Raw genomic sequence first — 27,104 nt, 5'->3', positions numbered from 1 at the left:
TGTGCTCACGTGTGTACCAGCAGGCAGACACAGACCCAGGCTGGCTTTACCTCTGTGCTTGCTGAACAGGACCTTGTCACATCAGACAAAGCCACATTACTGATCAGTCTGTCAGCCTGCCAGGGACATCAATGGACAGTCTGAATGTGGGACTGCAAAGACTGTAAAAAGCACATGGTAGTGTAACGGTTGTCGTCGGGAATGGAGGGCCAAAACGCAGCAGGAATGTGGATGCTCATCTTGTATTTATTTTAAAATAAAGAGAACACCAACATAACAAAACTAAGAACTCACGAACAACAAAACAGTCTTGTCAGGCTCACACAGGCAAAACAAGAAACAATCTCCCACAAACACTTAACCAAACACATACCCATATATAGGACTCTCAATCAGAGGCAACTAGAAAACACCTGCCTCCAATTGAGAGTCCAACCCCAATAAACTAGACAAAGAAATACAAAAGACTAGAGACCACATAGAAATACAAACCTAGAACATAACCCCAAAAACCCGGAAATAATAAATCAAACACCCTACTACATAAAACACCACCCCGAACCACATAAACAAAATACCCTCTGTCACGTCCTGACCAAACGACAATAACAAAATAACCCTTATACTGGTCAGGACGTGACAGGTAGTGCATGTTCATATCTGTTCTCTGGGGAAAACATCTCCCAGGTAAGTAGGAAATCTGAACTATTCCAAACAGGATTTCTGGAAAACCTGTGACTTTTGGGAAAGTTAGCAAAATGTTATAACCCTAATCATTCAGTTTATCTAGTCCTTTCTAACACAACAAGTGCAGACATTTGTCATAAATCCTTCCTTAATTGGTATGGTAATAATGTAGATAATATACATGTAAGCACTGTGTCATAAAGCCTTCCTTAATTGGTAATAATGTAGATAATATACATGTAAGCACTGTGTCATAAAGCCTTCCTTAAGTGGTAATAATGTAGATAATATCTGAACCCGGTTCTCCCACTCGGGAAACCAAGGTCATAACCATTAGACCATGAACAAACACTACCATCCTATTAGAGCAGCATCAATAGGATATAGAGCCCGGTAACAGATGTAAAATACCTACTTGTGTGTGTGTGTGTGTGTGTGTGTGTGTGTGTGTGTGTGTGTGTGTGTGTGTGTGTGTGTGTGTGTGTGTGTGTGTGTATTCCCCTGTTATGTGTACCAAGGCAATCTCTCTGCTACATCTAGTCCTAGACAGACCACTTCCAGCCTGCCCTCGTCTCAGGAAGTAGTCTGAATGTAGAAGAACCACACAGCCAGACTTTTTTATTTGAATGTTTTTAAGCTTTGGCAAAGCTCTTTCTATGTGGCAAAGTTAAGACGTTTGATGTAACTGAGCCACTTTTTTTTTTTTTTACTAATGCTTTCAAACACCATGTAATTTAATTTGACCTCAATGTACACACAGGCCTACCATTACTGTAATGCAGCGGAGGCTGCTGTGTGAGAACGGCTCATAATAATGGCAGGAACGGAGCCAATGGAATGGCATCAAACACCTGGAAACCATGTTATTGATACGTTGATTCCACTCCAGTCGTTACCACGAGCCTATCCTCCCAAATGAAGATGCCACCAACCTCCTGTGCTGTAATGTATTATCTTTCAATAATAGCCTTATTTCTACAGCAGTTTAGTATTATTTAGATATCTCCTCTACATTTATCACACAAAGAAAATCTGAATCTATTTAGTGGAATATTCTAAGCACGTCTGAACACCTGATGCACTATTGAAGGTGCAAAGCCGAGAATCACTCACGTTTAGTATTCTAATGGAGGGAGCTGTTTTATTTACAAATGCCTCTCCATAGGATCTTGAATAGGAAGAATGATTTCCTTTAATATCATTGTTCCCATATGGGTGAATACAGCTCACACAGAACATGAGTATGAAATCAGAATTAAATCGCATAAACAGAAAGATATGAGAAAACATCATTATTGTTCTGGGAATGAAGGTCCCTCTATCCTTCTCTCCCTCTCCTCCTCTCTCTCTCTTTCACTCCCCCTTCCCCTTTCTATGTGCTCTCTCTCTTTCTCTCCTTCACTCCCCCTTCCCCTTTCTATGTGCTCTCTCTCTCTCTCTCTTTCTCTCCTTCACTCCCCCTTCCCCTTTCTATGTGTGCTCTCTCTCTCTCTCTCTCTTTCTCTCCTTCACTCCCCCTTCCCCTTTCTATGTGTGCTCTCTCTCTTTCTCTCCTTCACTCCCCCTTCCCCTTTCTATGTGTGCTCTCTCTCTCTCTCTCTTTCACTCCCCCTTCCCCTTTCTATGTGCTCTCTCTCTTTCTCTCCTTCACTCCCCCTTCCCCTTTCTATGTGTGCTCTCTCTCTTTCTCTCCTTCACTCCCCCTTCCCCTTTCTATGTGTGCTCTCTCTCTTTCTCTCCTTCACTCCCACTTCCCCTTTCTATGTGCTCTCTCTCTCTCTCTCTCTCTCTCCTTCACTCCCACTTCCCCTTTCTATGTGCTCTCTCTCTCTCCTTCACTCCCACTTCCCATTTCTATGTGCTCTCTCTCTCCTTCACTCCCACTTCCCCTTTCTATGTGCTCTCTCTCTCCTTCACTTCCCCTTTCTATGTGCTCTCTCTCTCTCTCTTTCACTCCCCCTTTCTATGTGCTCTCTCGCTCTCTCTCCTTCACTTCCCCTATCTATGTGCTCTCTCTCTCTCTCTCTCTCTCTCTCTCTCTCTCTCTTCTTCACTTCCCCTTTCTATGTGCTCTCTCTCTCTCTCTCTTCTTCACTTCCCCTTTCTATGTGCTCTCTCTCTCTCCTTCACTCCCCATTTCTATGTGCTCTCTCTCTCCCTCCTTCACTCCCCCTTTCTATGCTCTCTCTCTCCTTCACTCCCCCTTTCTATGTGCTCTCTCTCTCTCTCCTTCACTTCCCCTTTCTATGTGCTCCCTCTCTCTCCTTCACTCACCCTTTCTATGTGCTCTCTCTCTCTCTCTCTCTCTCTCTCTCTCTCTCTCTCTCTCTCCTTCACTCCCCCTTTCTATGTGCTCTCTCTCTCTCTCTCCCTCCTCTCTCTCCTTCACTCCCACTTCCCCTTTCTATGTGCTCTCTCTCTCTCTCCTTCACTCCCACTTCCCCTTTCTATGTGCTCTCTCTCTCTCCTTCACTCCCACTTCCCTTTTCTATGTGCTCTCTCTCTCCTTCACTCCCACTTCCCCTTTCTATGTGCTCTCTCTCTCCTTCACTTCCCCTTTCTATGTGCTCTCTCTCTCTCTCTTTCACTCCCCCTTTCTATGTGCTCTCTCGCTCTCTCTCTCTCCTTCACTTCCCCCTTCTATGTGCTCTCTCTCTCTCTCTCTCTCTCTCTCTCTCTCTCTTCTTCACTTCCCCTTTCTATGTGCTCTCTCTCTCTCCTCCTTCACTCCCCATTTCTATGTGCTCTCTCTCTCCCTCCTTCACTCCCCCTTTCTATGCTCTCTCTCTCCTTCACTCCCCCTTTCTATGTGCTCTCTCTCTCCCTCTCTCTCCTTCACTCCCACTTCCCCTTTCTGTGCGCTCTCTCTCTCTCTCCTTCACTTCCCCTTTCTATGTGCTCTCTCTCTCTACTTCACTCCCCCTTTCTATGTGCTCTCTCTCTCTCTCTCTCTCTCTCCTTCACTCCCACTTTCTATGTGCTCTCTCTCTCTCGCTCTCCTTCACTTCCCCTTTCTATGTGCTCTCTCTCTCTCTCTCTCTCTCTCTCTCTCTTCTTCACTTCCCCTTTCTATGTGCTCTCTCTCTCTCTCTCCTTCACTCCCCATTTCTATGTGCTCTCTCTCTCCCTCCTTCACTCCCCCTTTCTATGCTCTCTCTCTCCTTCACTCCCCCTTTCTATGTGCTCTCTCTCTCCCTCTCTCTCCTTCACTCCCACTTCCCCTTTCTGTGCGCTCTCTCTCTCTCTCCTTCACTTCCCCTTTCTATGTGCTCTCTCTCTCTCCTTCACTCACCCTTTCTATGTGCTCTCTCTCTCTCTCTCTCTCTCTATCTCTCCTTCACTCCCCCTTTCGATGTGCTCTCTCTCTCTCTCTCCCTCCTCTCTCTCCTTCACTCCCACTTCCCCTTTCTATGTGCTCTCTCTCTCTTTCACTCCCCCTTTCTATGTGCTCTCTCTCCTTCACTTCCCCTTTCTATGTGCTCTCTCTCTCTCTCTCTCTCTCTCTCCTTCACTTCCCCTTTCTATGTGCTCTCTCTCTCCTTCACTTCCCCTTTCTATGTGCTCTCTCTCTCTCTTTCACTCCCCCTTTCTTTGTGCTCTCTCGCTCTCTCTCCTTCACTTCCCCTTTCTATGTGGTCTCTCTCTCTCTCTCTCTCTCTCTCTCTCTTCTTCACTTCCCCTTTCTATGTGCTCTCTCTCTCTCTCTCCTTCACTCCCCATTTCTATGTGCTCTCTCTCTCCCTCCTTCACTCCCCCTTTCTATGCTCTCTCTCTCCTTCACTCCCCCTTTCTATGTGCTCTCTCCCTCTCTCTCCTTCACTCCCACTTCCCCTTTCTGTGCTCTCTCTCGCTCTCTCCTTCACTTCCCATTTCTATGTGCTCTCTCTCTCTCCTTCACTCACCCTTTCTATGTGCTCTCTCTCTCTCTCTCTCTCTCTCTCTCTCTCTCCTTCACTCCCCCTTTCTATGTGCTCTCTCTCTCTCTCTCTCTCTCTCCTTCACTCCCACTTTCTATGTGCTCTCTCCCTCCTCTCTCTCCTTCACTCCCACTTCCCCTTTCTATGTGCTCTCTCTCTCTCTCTTTCACTCCCCCTTTCTATGTGCTCTCTCTCCTTCACTTCCCCTTTCTATGTGCTCTCTCTCTCTCTCTCTCTCTCTCTCTCTCCTTCACTTCCCCTTTCTATGTGCTCTCTCTCTCTCTCTCTCCCCTTCACTCCCCCCTTTCTATGTGCTCTCTCTCTCTCTCTCTCCTTCATTCCCCCTTTCTATGTGCTCTCTCTCTCTCTCCTTCACTCCCACTTTCTATGTGCTCTCTCTCTCTCTCCTTCACTCCCACTTTCTATGTGCTCTCTCTCTCGCTCTCCTTCACTCCCACTTTCTATGTGCTCTCTCTCTCTCCTTCACTCCCACTTTCTATGTGCTCTCTCTCTCTCTCTCCTTCACTCCCACTTCCCCTTTCTCTCTCTCTCTCTCTCTCTCTCCTTTACTCCCACTTCCCCTTTCTATGTGCTCTCTCTCGCTCTCTCTCTCTCTCTCTCTCTCTCTCTCTCTCTCTCTCTCTCTCTCTCTCTCTCTCTCTCTCTCTCATTCCTTTTCTCACCTCTTCTCTCTAGTTATTTTTCTGGTCAGTTAAATAGTTAATGTACAAAAGGGAAAATAAATAAACATAAATATGGGTTGTATTTACAATGGTGTTTGTTCTTCACTGGTTGCCCTTTTCTTGTGGCAACAGGTCACAAATCTTGCTGCTGTGATGGCACACTGTGGTATTTCACCAAGTAGATATGGGAGTTTATCAAAATTGGATTTGTTTTCAAATTCTTTGTGGATCTGTGTAATCTGAAGGACATATGTGTCTCTTATATGGTCATACATTTGTCAGGAGGAGGTTAGGAAGTGCAGCTCAGTTTCCACCTCATTTTTTGGGGCAGTGTGCACATAGCCAGTCTTCTCTTGAGAGCCAGGTCTCTCTCTCTGTGTGTCTGAGCGGACTACTCTTTGCCCAGCTCCAATGTGCTGTTAGCTAGGTACGACACGCACGCTCACATGGACACTGACACACACACGTCTGCCAGCCTGCAAGGGCTCTTTAGCAGCATATTCAGCTCTGAGCAGCAGGCTGTGAACCACATCGTAGTCTTCATTGTATTTATTAGGAACCCCATTAGCTGTTCCACATGCAGCCGCTACTGTTCCTGGTCCCATTGTCCTAATGCAGCTCTTGGTTTTCGACCTCTGTGTGTTGGGGTGTGTCTATGAAGGTATAGCGTGGGCTAACCAGCTACGGTATTCTGGATGTGTTTAACCTTACCCACAAGAATAGTAAACAAACAAAAATTTGACCAACTGGGGACATTTTGTTAGTTCCCACAAGGCCAAATGCTATTTCTACGGGGTTTAGGGTTAAGGTTAGAATTAGTGTTATGAGCTAGGGTTAGGCTTAGGGTTACGGTTAGGTTTTGGGGTTAGAGTGAGGGTAAGGTTTAGGGTTAGGGAAAATAGGATTTTTAATCGGACTGAATTGTGTGTCCTCACAAGGTTAGCTGTACAAGACTGTGTGTGTGTTCCTGCGTGTGCATGTATGAATGTGTGTGTGCAACTGTGAATTGTCATATGTGTGACTAGCTAGCAGCCCAGGGATGTGGAGCTCTCTCTCAGTAGGGGTCCCCTTTGTCGGGGCTGGGAATGTCTCACCAGGGCTCTGTGGTGAGTCAGTCAGAGACACATGTTATGATGGAAGTCTGACATAACAGCAGCTGAGAAGGTGTCTTGGAGAATATGACTGTGTCCCAAATGACACCCTATTCCCTATATAGTGCCCTACCCTATGTGTCTAAAGCCATTTGGGATGCTGTCTGTAGAGGGGAATTGTAATGACAGGGTTTGTCTTGGTTTCATGTTGGCTTTTATTCTAAAACAAGAAAAACAGACTCTGCAATCTCCCCCCTCTCCCCCCTCTCCACCCCTCTCCCCCCTCTCCACCCCTCTCCACCCCTCTCCCCCCTCTCCACCCCTCCCCCCCTCTCCAACCCTCTCCCTCCTCTCTCTCTTTTACTGTCTCTTTAGTGTTCATCCTTACCTTCTGTCTAATGTGTAGTCATTCTGCATAGGGACAACATAGCGGCAATCCCCCCCCCCCTCCCACCTCCTCTAGGTGTTTAATAATTCGGTGGTGTTGTTAGTGTACCTCTGGGGAAGCCAAACTCATCTGTTTCTACCCAGGCATTTAATAAAGGGATTACTGAGCGTCCATCTTGGTTCTTTTCCCTCTGGCACGGGCCAGGCTTGGTGGAACACACAGCCTACAGTCCAGATAGCGCTATCCCCTGTTAGTGGCCCTATCTCTTGGCTTGAGACACACACACGCAACGCAGCGCGAAGCTATCGTGCGCAGACACAGACACACACGTACACCGAAAGTTGTAGACTCATAGACACATTACTACACAGAACACCTCTGTGTGCGGTATGGGCCCTAACCACTTACAGATGAATGTGCAAACACACACACACACACACACACACACACACACACACACACACACACACACACACACACACACACACACACACACACACACACACACACACACACACACACACACACACACACACACACACACACACACACACACACACAGGAGACCAAGTACACACACCCTAAAGACAGACGCCTCCTGAGGCGCAGCCTAGCTCGATGACAGTAAGGGACAGGGGAGTCTTGAAACAATTACTGTGGCTGTCACTGTTTAGAGAGAAGAAGCAGAGCAATCAGACGAGGGCAGGGAGGAGAGAGGGATGAGGGGACAGAGATGTCACTGGCCAGAGAGAAGAGGCAGAGCAATCAGACGAGGGCAGGGAGGAGAGGAGAGAGGGATGAGGGGACAGAGATGTCACTGGCCAGAGAGAAGAGGCAGAGCAATCAGACGAGGGCAGGGAGGAGAGGAGAGAGGGATGAGGGGACAGAGATGGCTCTGGCCAGCGAGAAGTGGCAGAGCAATCAGATGAGGAGAGGAGACAGGAATGAGGGGACAGAGATGTCACTTTCATTGACAAAGTGAGCATAGTTTCATTATGTGGAAAGACAAGGTGACATCTAGCTAGTTTGGTCTGGCCACCGGCCACGTCAAGGACTGGTCTCCAACTACGTAACAACTCCAACAGACATATATGACCTATTCATGATGTATTGCTTGTGTTATGAAGTCTCATGTAGGTGCCCCTCTAGTAAAGTCATTCATCAGAATGGGTGGGTGTCTTCAAGTGAGGGCAGGCTCTTGCCCTGTTATCCTTGTACTGTCTGTCACGGTGTTGTATGGAGCACTGGTCGGCTGTCTGTCACGGTGTTGTATGGAGCACTGGTCGGCTGACTGTCACGGTGTTGTATGGAGCACTGGTCGGCTGACTGTCACGGTGTTGTATGCTATACTGGTCGACTGTCTGTCACGGTGTTGTATGGAGCACTGGTCGACTGTCTGTCACGGTGTTGTGTGGAGCACTGGTCGGCTGTCTGTCACGGTGTTGTATGGAGCACTGGTCGACTGTCTGTCACGGTGTTGTATGGAGCACTGGTCGGCTGTCTGTCATGGTGTTGTATGGAGCACTGGTCGGCTGTCTGTCACGGTGTTGTATGGAGCACTGGTCGACTGTCTGTCACGGTGTTGTATGGAGCACTGGTCGACTGTCTGTCACGGTGTTGTATGGAGCACTGGTCGGCTGTCTGTCACGGTGTTGTATGGAGCACTGGTCGACTGTCTGTCACGGTGTTGTCTGGAGCACTGGTCGGCTGTCTGTCACGGTGTTGTATGGAGCACTGGTCGGCTGTCTGTCACGGTGTTGTATGGAGCACTGGTCGGCTGTCTGTCACGGTGTTGTATGGAGCACTGGTCGGCTGACTGTCACGGTGTTGTATGGAGCACTGGTCGGCTGTCTGTCACGGTGTTGTATGGAGCACTGGTCGGCTGTCTGTCACGGTGTTTTATGGAGCACTGGTCGACTGTCTGTCACGGTGTTGTATGGAGCACTGGTCGGCTGTCTGTCACGGTGTTGTATGGTATACTGGTCGACTGTCTGTCACGGTGTTGTATGGAGCACTGGTCGACTGTCTGTCACGGTGTTGTATGGAGCACTGGTCGGCTGTCTGTCACGGTGTTGTATGGAGCACTGGTCGGCTGTCTGTCACGGTGTTGTATGGAGCACTGGTCGACTGTCTGTCACGGTGTTGTATGGAGCACTGGTCGACTGTCTGTCACGGTGTTGTATGGAGCACTGGTCGGCTGTCTGTCACGGTGTTGTATGGAGCACTGGTCGGCTGTCTGTCACGGTTGTCGTGACGTTGTATTAGTTAATGTGACGACTGTTGCTCATCGAATGATTAACGGTTTATAATTGCGTGATTAAATGAATTAAGCAATGAATCAAGCAATTATTAACTCATCAACCTGGGGCACCATGGGAACAGTATTTTGATTGAGTTTCTATTTCCCAAATTAACTCAAAGGATATCAGAATATCGATTTTACAACAGTCGCTAAATTAATCAATTTCCTCTACAGTCTCATTCTGAACGTCGCATAATCCGGGAATCTGCACGGACCCGGGCTTCACCAATGAGTTTACCACACCAATCTTAGTTGATTATTTATTTACTAGCAAGCTAAAATGATGATAAAAATACACATACACAAAACACAGTCTAGCTATTGATTAGGACTTAGTATAACGGGCCAACACACTATGGCGCGTGTTACCCAAAATGGGGATTTAAAAGAGAGAGAAACCAAGAAAGTACACGAGAGAAATATACATTTGGGTTCATTTGTCAGCCATGCTTATTTAAACCTAGCCTTGCCCCGAACTGCCGCTCTTATGGGTCAGAATATAATGATGTAATTACGTGTTGCAGGTCTCAGGTGGGAAGCTCCGCGTGGATCGTTTAGGCTTCTCACTGACGCACTTCTCCGGTGCAACTCTCTGGTTGTCCTCACGATGTCAGTGTCCTTCTTGGCTAAGTGGTCTGATCCCTCGCCCTTGATCTGAAAGGGGTCTTCTGAGGACAGACAGCTCTGTAGCTCAGAGCTCACAGCTTCGGACTCGAACGGTGTATATACCACGATTCAATGGAGAGTGGAGGCTGGGTGGTTCGGCTTGAATTCACCCGCTTAGACACAGCTACTCGTCCGTAGCTCGTGTAGAAAAATATTTCTTTGTCTCCAACCTTGTGTTTCGTTTTGGGGTTCGTTGACTTTGTTAGACCTTCGCTGCAGCTTGGGGTCAATTAGTCTCCTATGTTAATTCTTCACTCTCCTGTCTTATACCCTTGGGTCAGAAGTGGGCGTAACCGCCTTTAGGGCAATTCTCTGGGCGGACCAAGTAAAGGGGCAAGGCCTAGATTTGACTAAAATCCTATTTTAGACACTACCTTCACATCTCATCTTTACCAAAACATTCTCTTTGATTTGGATATTTTCCACACAACGTACAATGTATAAACATCAGGCATATACTGGGAAAACTCTTAAAGGTACAATGTTTTCATAATAACGTCATCTCTTAACCTTTAATAACAATTCAAAAGTTACATACATTTTCATATTCCACCTCTCGTCATGACCACCATTGTGGCTGACGGAAACCATTGTTCCAAAGTCCCTTTATTGCATGTTTAATGTTCTGAGGCCAGTTCTCCATAGTGAGAGGACAAAGGAATTTCTCAGTGGCCTAAGGTTTATTATGGGCATGAGGTGTCATAAAAACCCCCCACATCTTCAGACCCCTAGATCTCTCCTCCTCTGTTGGGGGTTTGGGAGATAATCTGTAGGGTGGTGGTCTCCTGTACCCTGACCTGATCAGGACAGTCATGACACGGTGTTGTATGGAGCACTGGTCGACTGTCTGTCACGGTGTTGTATGGAGCACTGGTCGGCTGTCTGTCACGGTGTTGTATGGAGCACTGGTCGGCTGTCTGTCACGGTGTTGTATGGAGCACTGGTCGGCTGTCTGTCACGGTGTTGTATGGAGCACTGGTCGGCTGTCTGTCACGGTGTTGTATGGAGCACTGGTCGGCTGTCTGTCACGGTGTTGTATGGAGCACTGGTCGGCTGTCTGTAGGGACATTGAGAGGTAGACTATTCTGCATTCCAAATGCCATGCAGGACCCATAGCGCTCTGGTCAAAAGTAATGCACTATGTAGGGAAAAGCGTGCTATTCAGGACGTAGACTATGTACTGTAGTTAGAGCCTGGTTAGAAGGAAATATAAATTATTCAATAAATCATTAGATTAATAATTAGCTCTCTAATTAACTGGGATCCAGTAAAAGGTTTTGAGGGTACTTCTGAGCTTTGAAGTTCTCTTGAGACTGAGGGAAGGCTTGACGAGTGTGTACATCTGTTTGTGTGTGTGTGTGTGTGTGTGTGTGTGTGTGTGTGTGTGTGTGTGTGTGTGTGTGTGTGTGTGTGTGTGTGTGTGTGTGTGTGTGTGTGTGTGTGTGTGTGTGTGTGTGTGTGTGTGTGTGTGTGTGTGTGTGTGTGTGTGTGTGTGTGTGTGTGTGTGTGTGTGTGTGTGTGTGTGTGTATGTCTGTTCATGTCTGAAGATTTGTCAGAGTCTGAGCCTCTATCTCTGTGATTGGCTCTGCAAAACTTGAAATGCCGTTGTTACTGCAGGGGGACCAAAACAAATTTGGCTGTCCTTTACAAATGACAGGAAAATTACAGAAGAGGGATAACTCTCTTGCATTCCAATCGGACAGGTTCACTCTTCCGTGAGACGAATTCTAACCAACTAATAAAAAGGGGACCTGGGCTGGCAACTCTTAAATACCAGCCAGCTCTTCTCAAAAGGCCCTTCCAATACAAATATACAGACTGAGGACAAATACCTCCATACAAAGAGGGGACAGAAGCTGGCCTACATTACACCCCCCCCCCAAAAAAAAGGAGGGGTGAAAGGGGGGTAAAACTACAAAGACAAGACAGGTAGAGGTGACAGAGAAAGGAAGAAAAACACAAAGAAAGAAGAAGAAGAAGAAGAGTAATAACCTTGTGACAATGGGTTGTCTGGGAGGCCTGGTTGGAACCCGTGGCTAATTAGCGTTACCACCTGGCGTCGGGCCCCCGCACCGCTCTGGGAGCCGCTCGCCACACCGACTGTGTCAGCAGGCAGCATAAGGCTGGCATAAGGCTGAAACACGCCAGTACAGACACTAGTAATATCTCTCATGTGCGCAAAATAGAGGTTAGCGTCCGGGCTAACCAAAGGAAAGGGAAAGGGGGATACCTAGTCAGTTGTACAACTGAATGCTTTCAACTAAAATGTGTCTTCCACATTTAAATCAACCCCTCTGAATCAGAGAGGTGCGGGGGGTTGCCTTAATCGACATCCACATCTTCGGCACCCGGGGAACAGCGGGTTAACTGCCTTGCTCAGGGGGTCTCCAGGTATTAGGGTTCTCTTTAATTTCTTAACCCACATCCACGTCTTCAGCGCCCGGGGAACAGCGGGTTAACTGCCTTGCTCAGGGGGTCTCCAGGTATTAGGGTTCTCTTTCATTTCTTAACTCACATCCACGTTTTCAGCGCCCGGGGAACAGCGGGTTAACTGCCTTGCTCAGGGGGTCTCCAGGTATTAGGGTTCTCTTTCATTTCTTAACCCACATCCACGTCTTCAGCGCCCGGGGAAGAGCGGGTTAACTGCCTTGCTCAGGGGGTCTCCAGGTATTAGGGTTCTCTTTCATTTCTTGCCACCCCCTCCCGGGTCGTACAGGGTGGCGAAAAGCAGGCTATTAATCAGAATGTGAAGGAAGGACTCCAACTGTCACAGACGCCCGTCGTTTCAGAACCCCCTCAGGTTTGAACTAACTCTCCCACCACCAGAATACTGTAATGACACCTTATAAGGAATACAAACACTGCTCTAAAATGGCCCCAAAGCTGACTGATAAAACACCATTAGAAACCACAGCAGTTCTGGGATCTACACAGTGCTTGCACTATGTCTCCACACTTACACAACCAGCACAGCAAGTGCAACCCTGGTGAATGTGAGGTAATGCAGTACATACAGTGGCCATCGGAGGGCAGTGGAGACCCAGTTAGTCCCATTCACATCCACGTTAATAACCAAAGAGCCCTGATCACTTTGTACAGCTGCGGTTGACATTGAAGTTAGGAGGGTATTAGTCGCTGAAGGAGAGCACCCGGCTAACACACAACCTGTGTGTTTGCTGCTTCTTACACACACACACACACACACACACACACACACACACACACACACACACACACACACACACACACACACACACACACACACACACACACACACACACACACTGTTTTTTCCCCTTTTTAACACACCACGCAGCAGGAGGCCGCCTAATCAAACGTGTAAACAATGCCTTATTATCTCACCTCATCATGCAGCGTTTTTAGCGCTTAGCAGTGATTAAGTGAGATGGTTATTAAGCTGAAATACCTTCCCACTCTTCGGCTCCCTGTCTTTACCCTCCCTCCCTCCCTGCCTCCTAACGGTGTATCGTAACGAAGTGCGAGAGGGAGGAGAAAGAAAGGAGGGGTAGGTGTGAAGCAAACAAGTTCCTCAAGTCCTTCATTAAATGTTGTGCTCAGGGGGAGAGGGAGGTCTGGTAGCTTCATGGCTTTTTCAACTTTTAGTTCTACTGCTGGTGCTCTCTGTGTGTCCCTCACTCTCTCTCTCTCTCTCGCTCTCGTTCTCCTGCTCTTTCTCTCAATTCAATTCAAAGGGTTTTATTGGCCTATGTTTACATTGCCAAGGTAAATGGAATAGACCAGGTATTCCCAAACTGGGGTACGCGTGCCCCGAGGGGTACGTGCGACGCCGTCGGGGTTACGGCAAATAAAAATGTGATTCACATTTAAATAAAAATATTAAGAATTCTTCGCATTTTCAAATAGCCCATTCATATTTTCCAACGGGGCTATACATTTTTGTGAGTTTTTTTTCTCCTCGTCTGAGTAGCCTCATTTCACTGCCAAAAATAAAATGAAACCATCTAGTGACCAGCGAAATAACAACACAATGTCAAATACAGGTAGCCTAGTCAAATAATTAACATCCAATCACATTAACCGTTACTCTCTCGCTGGAATTCCACTAACGGTCCGTATGTAGCCAAGCGTAGCTGCTGCTCATTCCGTTTGCTCGAAAATGGATAAAAGCTTAAAAAAAATTAAGGCCCACGTCCATAGACACATACCAGCTCTACTAGTAGTACTGCTACTACCAGCAGTACTACACCTGCACCTGTCGACGACAAAGGTTGTTCTGCTTCCACGAGCACATCCAATGCTAGCATCAGTAATTCTACATTTGTTGTTAGCCCAGCTAGCATGGACACTGACAGTTGTGAATCTGATGCAGCCAAAGAGCTACTGCCCCCTTACCTGGGAAAGCACCAAACAACAGACAGGGACGTTGGACCATCGAAGAGGCGCAAATATGATAACTACATTGACTTGGGGTTCACTTATATTGGGAGTAGTGCCTTCCTCAGCCACAGTGTGTTATACGTGCAAAAGTACTATCTCACAACTCAATGAAACCTTTAGACATGTATAAAAGCAACAGATACCATTATTAAGAAGGGGATAGAAGCGTCTTACATGGTGAGCTACCGAGTGGCTAGGACAGGCAAGCCCCGTACTATTGTGGAGGACTTAATTCTTCCTGCTGCCGCACACATGGCTGGGACAATGCTGGGGGAAAAGGTTAAAAAAACTATACAGACAATTTCTTCATCAAACAACACTGTTTCATGACGCATCAGTGACATGGCAGGGGAAGGCCTGACAGTCTTCCCTGTGGCTCAGTTGGTAGAGCATGGTGGTTGCAACGCCAGCATGGTGTGTGCAACGCCAGGGTTGTGGGTTCGATTCCCACGGGGGGGCCAGTACAAAAACAAACAAAAGAAGAAAATGTATGAAATGTATGCATTCACTGCTGTAAGTTGCTCTGGATAAGAGCGTCTGCTAAATTACTAAAATGTAAATGTAATGGCAGGAGATGTGTTGAAACAATTACTGCTTCGCATACAAGCCAGTGAATTCTATGCGTTACAGCTGGATGAGTCAACAGACATGGCGGGCCTGGCACAGCTCCTTGTATATGTCCGTTAAGTTCATGGGGGTTTAATTAAGGAAGACATCCTCTTCTGCAAACCACTGGAACCAGCACAACAGGAGAGGATATTTTTTAAGTATCCGACAGCTTTGTGACATCAAATGGACATTGGTGGTCAGAATATGTTGGTATCTGTACTGATGGCGCAAAAGTCATGACAGGGAGACACAATGGAGTGGTAACCTGCGTGCAAGCAGCTGCTCCCGACGCCACTTGGGTACACTGCAGCATCCACTGAGAGGCTCTTGCTGCCAGGGGAATGCCTGACAGCTTGAAAGACGTTTTGGACACTACAGTGAAAATGGTTGACTTTGTTAAAGCAACACCCCAGAACTCTAGTGTATTTTCTGCACTATGCAATGATATGGTCAGCGACCATGTAACGCTTTTACAACATACAGAAGTGCACTGGTTAGCAAGGGGCAAAGTATTGACACAATTTTTTTAATTGAGAGACAAGCTTAAAGTTTTCTTTACTGACCATAATTTTCACTTGTCTGACCGCTTGCATGATGATGAGTTCTTCACACGACTGGCCTATCTGGGTGATGTTTTTTCTCGCCTGAATGATCTGAATCTAGGATTACAGAGACTCTCCAACTATATTCAATGTCCGGAACAAAATTGAGGCTATGATAAAGAAGTTGGAGCTCTTCTCTGTCTACATTAACAAGGACAACACACAGGTCTATCCATCATTGTATGATTTTTTGTGTGCAAATGAACTCAAGCTTACGGACAATGGCAAATGTGATAGAGCGAAGCACCTGAGTGAGTTGGGTGCGCAATTACACAGGTACTTTCCCGAAACGGATGACACAAACAACTGGATTCGTTATCCCTTTCATGCCCTGCCTCCAGTCCACTTACCGATATCTGAACAAGAGAGCCTCATCGAAATTGCAACAAGCAGTTCTGTGAAAATTGAATTTAATCAGAAGCCACTGCCAGATTGCTGGAGTATCCTGCCTTGGCAAATCGCGCTGTTAAGACACTAATGCCCTTTGCAACCACGTACCTATGTGAGAGTGGATTCTCGGCCCTCACTAGCATGAAAACTAAATACAGGCACAGACTGTGTGTGGAAAATGATTTAAGACTGAGACTCTCCAATACAACCCAACATTGCAGAGTTATGTGCATCCGTTCAAGCACACCCTTCTCATTAACCTGTGGTGAGTTATTTGATTTTCGATGGACAAATACAGTGTTTTATGTCAGATGGCTAAATAAAGAGCAAAATTCTGGATTATTATTATTTGTGCCCTGGTCCTATAAGAGCTCTTTGTCACTTCCCATGAGCCGGGTTGTGACAACTCACACTCATTCTTATGTTTAATAAATGTATCGTATAGTGTGTGTATGTGGCAGGCTTACAATGATGGCAAAAAACAACATTTGAGACTGAGCTGACCCTGGTGCTAGATGGAGTACGCAGCTGGAGGTTGAAAGTTTGAAGGGGTACTTTTTCTCATGGCAACAGGCCACAAATCTTGCTGCTGTGACTGCACACTGCGTTTTTTTGCCAAACAGATATGGGAGTTCATCATTGTTTGATTTGTTTTCAAATTCTTTGTGGGTCTATGTGATCTGTGGGAAATATGTGTCTCTAATGTGGGTATACATTTGGCAGGTTAGGAAGTGTAGCTCAGTTTCCACCTCATTTTGTGGGCAGTTTGCACATAGTCTGTCTTCTCTTGAGAGACAGGTCTGCCTATGGCGACTTCTCTCAATAGCAAGGCTATGCTCACTGAATCTGTACATAGTCAAGAATTTTCTTAATTTTGGGTCAGTCACAGTGGTCAGGTATTCTGCCACTTTGTCATTCCAATTTGTCTGTCTGAGAGCTGCCTATGGACCTCAACTCCCTCATAGCCTTGACCATCTGGATCGATGGGCGGCTACAGGAAAGTAGGAGGGAGAGGGAATCTGTTCCCTGTCGCTCTCGCTCATCCTCGATTCCCGTCTCGCCTCCGAGGAATCCCAGAAATCCTTGAATTCTACATTTCCGAGTGAATCTGATGTCACCTGTGTTCTCTCGGGAATCACCGAGGGCTTCCGACTCGCCTCCTCCGGAACCCATGCAAATGGGCAGGGCTAGATTGTCTCCTGCTGAGCGCTTATGCAGACTAAACACCAAGAGCTGTCTGTATTGTGGAGCTATGGGACATTTGTTATCTACCTGCCCATTAAAAGACCAGGCTCATCAGTAGGTACGGGGAGTTTCCAATCCCTTACTACTCGTAACCCCCTCTATGCTACCCTGTTGTGGGGAGGTCAGTCCAAATCCATCCGGGTGCTCATTGACTCTAGGGCCGACGAGAGCTTTATGGACACTACCCTGGTGTCAGAGCTGTGCATCTCAACTCAACCCCTTTCCATTCTGATGTACGTCAGAGCGATAGATGGGCGCTCTATTGGCAGGGTCAACCACAGTATGGTTGCTATCCACCTGTGAGTGTCAAGCAACCACAGTGAATCTATGCAGTTTCTGCTCCTTTAGTCTCCTCATGTACCCATGGTTTTGGGGTTTTCAAGGATCCAGAGGCACAATCCCCTTATCGGCTGGGCTATGGGGTTCATAATTTTGGAGCCCATTTTGCCATGATTATTGTCTGAAGTTGGCGCAGCCTGCCCCGGGACATCTCCCTGCTGGCTTGGGAAAAACCTTGGATCTCTCCACCTTTTCCGCGGAGTACCAGGACTTATGAGAGGTTTTCAACTCTGCCCAAGCCACATCTCTTCCGCCGCATCGGCCCTACGACTGTGCTATCAACCTTCTCCCAGGCACCGCCTCTGGGGCGACTTTATTCCCTGTTGTGTCCGGAGACCAAAGCGAGGGAAGGGTATATTGAGGACTGTCTCGCTGCAGGGATTATGTGTCCATCTCCCCCCCCGGTGCAGGATTCTTCTTTGTGGAGAAAAAGGACAAGGCCCTGTGTCGTTGTATCGACTACCGGGGTCTCAATGACATTACATTTAAAAACCGTTGCCCACTACCACTCAACTTTTTTCTCAACTTTCGAGCCTCTCCAGGGTGCAATCATCTTCTCCAAGTTGGACCTTCAGAATGTCTACCATCTGGTTCGGATATGGGAAGGAGTTGAGTGGAAGACTGCCTTTTAACATGGTTAACGGGCACTACGAGTACCTGGTGATGCCATTCGGACTGACCAACGCTCCCGCAGTGATTTGTTTTTGTCTACCTCGACGGCATCCTCATTTATTCCCGTTCAGCTCAAGAGCACGTCCTCCATGTCCGACAGATCCTCCAGTGTCTCCTGGAGAACCAGCTATTCGTGAAGGCAGCGAAGTGTGAGTTCCATCGCTGCACCATCTCCTTCCTAGGATACGTCATCGCTACAGGGAATATTAAGATGGACCCTGACAAGGTGAGAGCAGTGGTGGAATGGCCTCAACCCACATCCAGAGTACAGCTGCAACGTTTTCTGGGGTTTGCCATTTTCTACCATCGTTCCATCTGGGGTTACAGCTCCCTTGCTTCCCCTCTCTCTGCACTCACCTCTCCCAAGGTTCCGTTCATATGGTCTCCAGCAGCTGACCGGGCGTTCTCAGACCAGTGATTCACTAAAGCCCCATCTTAATCCCCGTCCCGTTAGTTCGTTGTGGAGGTCAACGCCCAGGATGTCGGAGTGGGGGCTCACCTGTTCCAGCGCTCTGCCCAGGACCAGAAGCTGCATCCCTGCACCCTAACTTTCCCCTTGCCTTAACCCCACTGAGAAGAACTATGGGAAATCGAGAATTACTCGCTGTCAAGATGGCAGTAGAGGAGTGGAGGCACTGGTTAGAAGAGGCAGAACAGTCATTCTTATGAATGGACCATAAGAACCTGGAATATCTTTGTACTGCCAAGTGCCTCAACTCCAGGCAAGCAAGATGGGTCCTGTTATTCACTCGTTTCCATTTCACTATCTCCTACCGCCCAGGGTCCAACAATGTGAAACCTGACACACACTCACGTCTGTACAGACCCGCTACTACATCCTCGGACCCCGAGACCATCCTTCCTATCTGGCGGGAAATCGAGAGTCAAGTCCGCAAGGCACAGTGTTCCCAGGCCGACCCCGGTTAACCGGGTGTTTGTCCCGGACTCTTCCCGTGCAACCTGTTCTGGAATGGGCACATTCCTCGAGAGTCACCTATCATCCTGGCTCCCGTCGTACCTTGGCTTTTGTCTGACAAAGTTTTTGGTGGCCCACCATGGTTGCTGATGTCTCTACGTTCATTGCCATCTGTACTGTGCGCAGAACAAGATTCTGTGGCAACCCCCCGGCTGGCCTCCTTCAACCACTCCCTATCCCTCACTGCCGCTGGTCCCATATATCCTTGGACTTCGTCACGGGCCTCCCTCCATCAGATGGCAACACCACCATCCTTTACAGTGGTGGACAGGTTTTCCAAAGCCACCCATATTTTTCCCCCTTCTTAATTAAGTTGCCCTGAGCTATGGAGACGGCCCAGGTCATGGTGCAGCACATTTTCCGGATCCATGGACTGCCGGTCCTTAGTTCTCGTCCCGGTTCTGGAAGGCTTTCTGCACACTCATTGGGTCGTCGGCCAGTAGGAGCGAGCCAATCAGGACCTGGAAACAACTCTTGGCTGCCTTGTCTCCACCAATTCTGGAGCCAGCAACTCATGTTGGTGGAATATGCCCGCAACACCTTTCCCTGTTCTGCTACGGGTCTCTCGCCTTTTGAGTGTTCCCTTGGACATCAGCCCCCGCTGTTCCCGGAGCAAGAGGTCAGCATACTTTCTGCCCAGATGTTCATCCGTCACTTTCACCGTACCTGGAAGAGAGCCCGGGCATCTCTTCTCAAGACCACCTCCAGGTATTGACGACAGGTGGACCACCACCAGACCCCTGCTCCCCGCCACCGTCTTGGGCAGAGGGTATGACTGTCCACTCGGGATCTGCCCATCCGGGTAGAGTCCCACAAACTTTCCCCCCGTTTTATCTAACCTTTCCCCATCTCTAAGGTCCCTAGCCCCTCTGCTGTTCGCCTTCTGTTGCCACGCACTCTCCGTATACATCCCACTTTTCATGTGTCTAGGATTAAACCTATGTCTCACAGACCTTTGTCTCCTGTTTCCAGGAATTGGGTTACGACCCTTTGCCTGTCTTGACCTACCGATTGCTTGCCATCCTGTACCTGCCCGACTCTGATTTGGATTATGACCCTTTGCCTGCCTTGACTTACCTTTTGCCTGCCCCTTGAACTATAATAAACTCTGAGACTCGTACTATCTGCCTCCTGTGTCTGCATCTGGGTTCTTAGCCTGAGCCGTGATACTCTCTCTCTATGTATCTCCTCTTGCTCTCACACCTGTCTCTGAAGATAGAGAGTGAGAGAGGGAAAGGGAGACTAAATTATCTTAATGGGGAAGTCATAGCACAGCGCCGTTGGTAGAAGCTGTCTAAATGGATACTACTGGGTGACCTTCTGCAGATGAGGAGACTGAAGGGAGGGAGGAAAATGTGTGTGTGATTGATTGTGCCGTGCATGTGTACATCAGGCATTTGTATATGCGTGTACAGCATATGTGAACTGTGTGTGTGTGTGTGTGTGTGTGTATAGTATGTGTGTACAGCATATGTGAACAGTGTGTGTGTACAGTATGTGCGTACTGTATGTGTGTACAGCCAGTGGCGACCTGTCATTCACTTGTTTTAAGCCCCACATTTTTTTGCAAAAAAACAAATAAAAATAATATGTGTGTATATATATATATATATATATATATATATATATATATATATATATTTCTTTATTTTTTAAGGGGAGGCTTGCCTGTTTTGCATGTTATTTTGGCATTAATACGTCTCACATATCAGTTTGCAAACAATGTAAAAATATATATATATCATTGAGTTAATAAAGCCGCATACAAACAGGCAGCTCCAAAATGCAGATGTTTCAGCCTAGATCAGTGCTATCTATGGTGGTGGGGCAGGCCAGCAGAAAATAGGAGCATTGCACCGTGATTGGCTCAGCATTGCACCGTGATTGGCTCAGTGTTCTGTCACTTATGGGAACACTACGTCACCCACCTTAAGTAAGGGCAGACATCAAGAATGTGAGCTCTTTGGGTGCTGCCATAGAGTTACATTAGAAGTCCCCTTCCAAGAAGGTTCAAGGTCATTGGCCACAGATAAAATGACATCAAATCACGTTATATTTCACAGTAGCTTTGATTGGTCAACATCTTACTTCCAAAATCTTAACTAGCAGTCATCATCTTCATAAATCAAGTAGACAATCTATTGGACAATCCTTTTAATCCTTGTCATATGAAGAGAAATAATGAAGAAAAATTATAGATAAAACGTATCGGTGCTCATCGGCCATTGGACATGAACATTACACAACAACTTGAAAATCGCAAATTCAACAAGGAGTTGCTTGGAAGGAATCGGTGACAGTGGCTAACCGCAAGCATTGCAACTGGGAAGTCAGACTGGGAAAATACATTTTCAACGGTCATCCAACTTGGAATTGTAAATCTTTTTATTAATGACATAATTTGCCAACTAACGACCGTCTCGCACCACATGGTGAGTCCCAAAAGGTCTTATATGCTGCTGCATAAATGATGTAATATGCCAGGGAGATCTGGTCAGCCATATCAGCTATGATTTTTAAAAAGGCAGTAAATGAGGCTGAATGAACTGTTTCGCTGCCAGACAAGGCTCCGCTGATAGCCAGGTGCAGCGGTGGTAAGGATTCACTTCATGGTGCTGAAAAGAAAGCTCTGCTGTTGGGACAGCTTTATGTAGACCCTAATAGTTAGTGGGCACCACTTGTCGCTGTTATAGTGCAATTAATGTATTGTTTAGTGTAGTGACTTTGCTGGCATGCATCTGAAAACAAAACTTTTTGATGTACATGCTAAAATCGCCACTGTGTACAGCACATGTGAACAGTATGTATGTATGTGTGTGTGTGTACAGTATGTGTGTATAGTATGAGTGTATGTGTGTATAGTATGAGTGTATGTGTGTATAGTATGAGTGTGTATAGTATGAGTGTATGTGTGTATAGTATGAGTGTATGTGTGTATAGTATGAGTGTATGTGTGTATAGTATGAGTGTATGTGTGTATAGTATGAGTGTATGTGTGTATAGTATGTGTGTATAGTATGAGTGTATGTGTGTATAGTATGAGTGCATGTGTGTATAGTATGTGTGTATAGTATGAGTGTATAGTATGAGTGTGTGTGTGTATAGTATGAGTGTATGTGTGAATAGTATGAGTGTATGTGTGTATAGTATGAGTGTGTGTGTGTATAGTATGAGTGTATGTGTGTGTAGTATGAGTGTATGTGTGTATAGTATGAGTGTGTATAGTATGAGTGTGTGTGTGTATAGTATGAGTGTATGTGTGTATAGTATGAGTGTGTGTGTGTATAGTATGAGTGTGTGTGTGCTGTAGTACAGTACACTCTTAGGAAAAAGGGTTCCAAAGGGGTTCTTGGGCTGTCCTCATAGCAAAATTATTTTGATTCCAGATAAAACCCATTTTTATCCAGGTAGAACCCTTCTGGGTTCCATGTAGAATCATCTGTATAAATGGTTCTACATGGAACCCAAAAGGGTTCTACCTGGAACCAAAAGAGTTCTACCTGGAACCAAAAATGATTCTTCAAAGGGTTCTCCTCTGGGGACAGCTGAAGAACCCTTTTAGGTTCTAGATAGAACGTTTTTTTTCTCCGAGTGTATGTACTCTCCTAAAACACTGTGACCAGGTTAGAAAAATCCCTGAACTCTCTGCCCACCCAACACACACCAATTAGTTTAGCTCTCTTCCTCTCTTGAGTATGTAGTACATTCCTACGTCGTTATCATCCAATGGAACGGCTCTGACTGAGCAAACTCTGGCACTCCTCCAGCAGTCATCTGGCCAAATTAACAGCGCACACTTCACAATTAATTCTGATTAATCGCTGTCCATGGAAAGCAGCCTAGCACGCTGGTGCGACTTAGCGTCCGCAACGTCTTTTCTAAACAGTCTATGATGGCTGTTAAGAAGGCTGGGCCTATTCATCCAATCCCTGGTAATACTCTAATTTAGTCGGCGTCTGTGTGTGTCTGTGTGTGTGTGTGTGTGTTCTTATATTTTATTTATCTGTTACGTTTATTTGAACAGGGACAATGAACAACAAAACACAGGTCTCAGAGCACTGAGAAAGGATGTGTTGCACCAGATTCAGCTCACAGCTAATTCACATCTGTAGTCCCCGGGCAGGTGAACAAATGTGTGTGTACTGTGTGTGTGTGTGTGTGTGAACAAACGTGTGTGTGTGTCTGTTGCCATTGGTGACTAATCAGGGTCTAATTGTCCTCTTGCTCTCTGCCTGTTAGCAATAGGAGATGGTTGTGTCGTTGATTCAGCTATCTGTATCTATCTAAGGACTGGTAGATACTAAATAATGTATATATAATTGGTTATGTGTACATAGCACAGCTAGCGAGGGAGTTGTACTGTCAGCCCCGTAGCAAAGAGCTGGAGACAGTATGGGGAGTTGTACTGTCAGCCCCGTAGCATAGTGCTGGAGACAGTATGGGGAGTTGTACTGTCAGCCCCGTAGCATAGAGCTGGAGACAGTATGGGGAGTTGTACTGTCAGCCCCGTAGCATAGTGCTGGAGACAGTATGGGGAGTTGTACTGTCAGCCCTTTAGCATAGAGCTGGAGACAGTATGGGGAGTTGTACTGTCAGCCCCATAGCATAGTGCTGGAGACAGTATGGGGAGTTGTACTGTCAGCCCCGTAGCATAGTGCTGGAGACAGTATGGGGAGTTGTACTGTCAGCCCCGTAGCATAGAGCTGGAGACAGTATGGGGAGTTGTACTGTCAGCCCCGTAGCATAGTGCTGGAGACAGTATGGGGAGTTGTACTGTCAGCCCTTTAGCATAGAGCTGGAGACAGTATGGGGAGTTGTACTGTCAGCCCCATAGCATAGTGCTGGAGACAGTATGGGGAGTTGTACTGTCAGCCCCGTAGCATAGTGCTGGAGACAGTATGGGGAGTTGTACTGTCAGCCCCGTAGCAAAGAGCTGGAGACAGTATGAGGGAGTTGTACTGTCAGCCCCGTAACATAGCGCTGGAGAAAGTATGAAGGAGTTGTACTGTCAGCCCCATAACATAGCGCTGGAGACAGTATGGGGAGTTGTACTGTCAGCCCCGTAGCAAAGAGCTGGAGACAGTATGGGGAGTTGTACTGTCAGCCCCGTAACATAGCGCTGGAGATAGTATGAAGGAGTTGTACTGTCAGCCCCGTAACATAGCGCTGGAGATAGTATGAGGGAGTTGTACTGTCAGCCCCGTAGCAAAGAGCTGGAGACAGTATGGGGAGTTGTACTGTCAGCCCCGTAACATAGCGCTGGAGACAGTATGGGGAGTTGTACTGTCAGCCCCGTAACATAGCGCTGGAGATAGTATGAGGGAGTTGTACTGTCAGCCCCGTAGCATAGAGCTGGAGACAGTATGAGGGAGTTGTACTGTCAGCCCCGTAGCAAAGAGCTGGAGACAGTATGAGGGAGTTGTACTGTCAGCCCCGTAGGAAAGAGCTGGAGACAGTATGAGGGAGTTGTACTGTCAGCCACGTAGCATAGAGCTGGAGATAGTATGAAGGAGTTGTACTGTCAGCCCCGTAGCATAGAGCTGGAGAGTATGGGGAGTTGTACTGTCAGCCCCATAACATAGAGCTGGAGACAGTATGGGGAGTTGTACTGTCAGCCCCATAGCAAAGAGCTGGAGACAGTATGGGGAGTTGTACTGTCAGCCCCGTAGCATAGTGCTGGAGACAGTATGGGGAGTTGTACTGTCAGCCCCGTAACATAGCGCTGGAGAAAGTATGAAGGAGTTGTACTGTCAGCCCCGTAACATAGAGCTGGAGACAGTATGGGGAGTTGTACTGTCAGCCCCGTAGCATAGAGCTGGAGACAGTATGGGGAGTTGTACTGTCAGCCCCGTAACATAGAGCTGGAGATAGTATGAAGGAGTTGTACTGTCAGCCCCGTAACATAGAGCTGGAGACAGTATGAGGGAGTTGTACTGTCAGCCCCGTAGCATAGAGCTGGAGACAGTATGAGGGAGTTGTACTGTCAGCCCCGTAACATAGCGCTGGAGATAGTATGAGGGAGTTGTACTGTCAGCCCCGTAGCAAAGAGCTGGAGACAGTATGGGGAGTTGTACTGTCAGCCCCGTAACATAGAGCTGGAGATAGTATGAAGGAGTTGTACTGTCAGCCCCGTAGCATAGAGCTGGAGACAGTATGAGGGAGTTGTACTGTCAGCCCCGTAGCATAGAGCTGGAGACAGTATGAGGGAGTTGTACTGTCAGCCCCATAACATAGAGCTGGAGACAGTATGAGGGAGTTGTACTGTCAGCCTCGTAGCATAGAGCTGGAGACAGTATGAGGGAGTTGTACTGTCAGCCCCATAACATAGAGCTGGAGACATTACAAGCTGACTCAGCTAAGTGTGACCCAACACATTATGTACTTATAGACACAAAACATGATACATGGTACACACACATAAGTAGACACACAAATACATGCACGCACACACACACACGCATGCAAGCACGAGCAAGAGCAGGTTCACATGGAGCCAGGCAGCCAGGCAACCTAATTAGATCTACTACCTGTCAGTGCAGACTGCAGATAGTGGAGAGTGAATCTTAGACTATAGACTGTTCTGGTAGTGATTTAACATCCAGGAGAGGCTGCAACCTTAAGACAGACAGATATCTCTGTTAGCTGCAGCGATGGCGGGAAGACGCGCACACACACACTTGCAATAACGCACGCAGGAGCTAATGCCCACTTTAGAAAATGCTGAACGAGAGAAAAGAGTGTAACAGAATGAGAAGTTGGGAGACCATGCAGACAACTCCAATATTTCATCTCTACTCTGACTTTCTTTCGTTCTGTCATTTCTTATTAACCACTATTTCTCTCCTTCGTTGTCATTGTCAGAGAAATGTCAGATAAATTCCTAGAAAAGTCGACTGAGAGGTTATCCATTGTTAGTTGCACTTACTTCCTTAACATCAACGACCATCGATCCATTGAGTGAATGAAGACAACAGATACTGAAAGTCTCTTCCAGACAACAGTTTTGGCATCGTGATCAGCAACAAAGACTTGTCCTCCTCCAATGGAGGTACATTTTATTATTTAATTAGGCAAGTCAGTTGAGAACAAATTCTTATTTACAATGGCAGCCTACTGAGAGAGTCTTTTAGGTGCCCTTTGGCAAACTTCAAGCGGGCTCTCGTGTGCCTTTTACTGAGGAGTGGCTTCCATCTCGCCACTCTACCATAAAGGTCTGGTTGGTGGAGTGCTGCAGAGATGGTTGTCCTTCTGGAAGGTTCTCCCATCTCCACAGAGGAACTCTGGAGGTATGTCAGAGTGACATCGGGTTCTTGGTCACCTCCCTGACGAAGGTCCTTCTCCCCCATTGCTCAGTTTGGCTGGACGGCCAGCTCTAGGAAGAGTCTTGGTGGTTCTAAACTTCTTTCTATTTAAGAATGGTGGAGGCCACTGTGTTCTTGGAGACCTTAAATGCCGCAGGAATTTTTTGCTACCCTTCCCCAGAGCTGTGCCTCGACACAATCCTGTCTCGGAGCTCTATGGACAATTCCTTTGACCTCATGGCTTGGTTTTTCGTCTGACATGCGCTGTCAACTGTGTGACCTTATATAGACAGGTGTGTGCTTTTCCAAATCATGTCCAATCAATTGAATTACCACAGGTGGACTACAAAGAAGTTGTAGAAACATATTTTTATTTTTATTTCACCTTTATTTAACCAGGTAGGCAAGTTGAGAACAAGTTCTCATTTACAATTGCGACCTAGCCAAGATAAAGCAAAGCAGTTCGACACATACAACAACACAGAGTTACACATGGAGTAAAACAAACATACAGTCAATAATACAGTAGAAAGATAAGTCTATATACAATGTGAGCAAATGAGGTGAGATAAGGGAGGTAAAGGCAAAAAAAGCCATGGTGGCAAAGTAAATACAATATTGCAAGTAAAACACTAGAATGGTAGATTTGTAATGGAAGAAAGTGCAAAGTAGAAGTAGAAATAATGGGGTGCAAAGGAGCTAAATAAATAAATAAATAAATACAGTAGGGGAAGAGGTAGTTGTTTGGGCTAAATTATAGATGGGCTATGTACAGATGCAGTGATCTGTGAGCTGCTCTGACAGCTGGTGCTTAAA

Source organism: Salmo salar, chromosome ssa04, assembly GCF_905237065.1.
Source record: "Salmo salar chromosome ssa04, Ssal_v3.1, whole genome shotgun sequence".
Taxonomy (NCBI): domain Eukaryota; kingdom Metazoa; phylum Chordata; class Actinopteri; order Salmoniformes; family Salmonidae; genus Salmo; species Salmo salar.
This window is presented reverse-complemented; position numbering follows the sequence as displayed.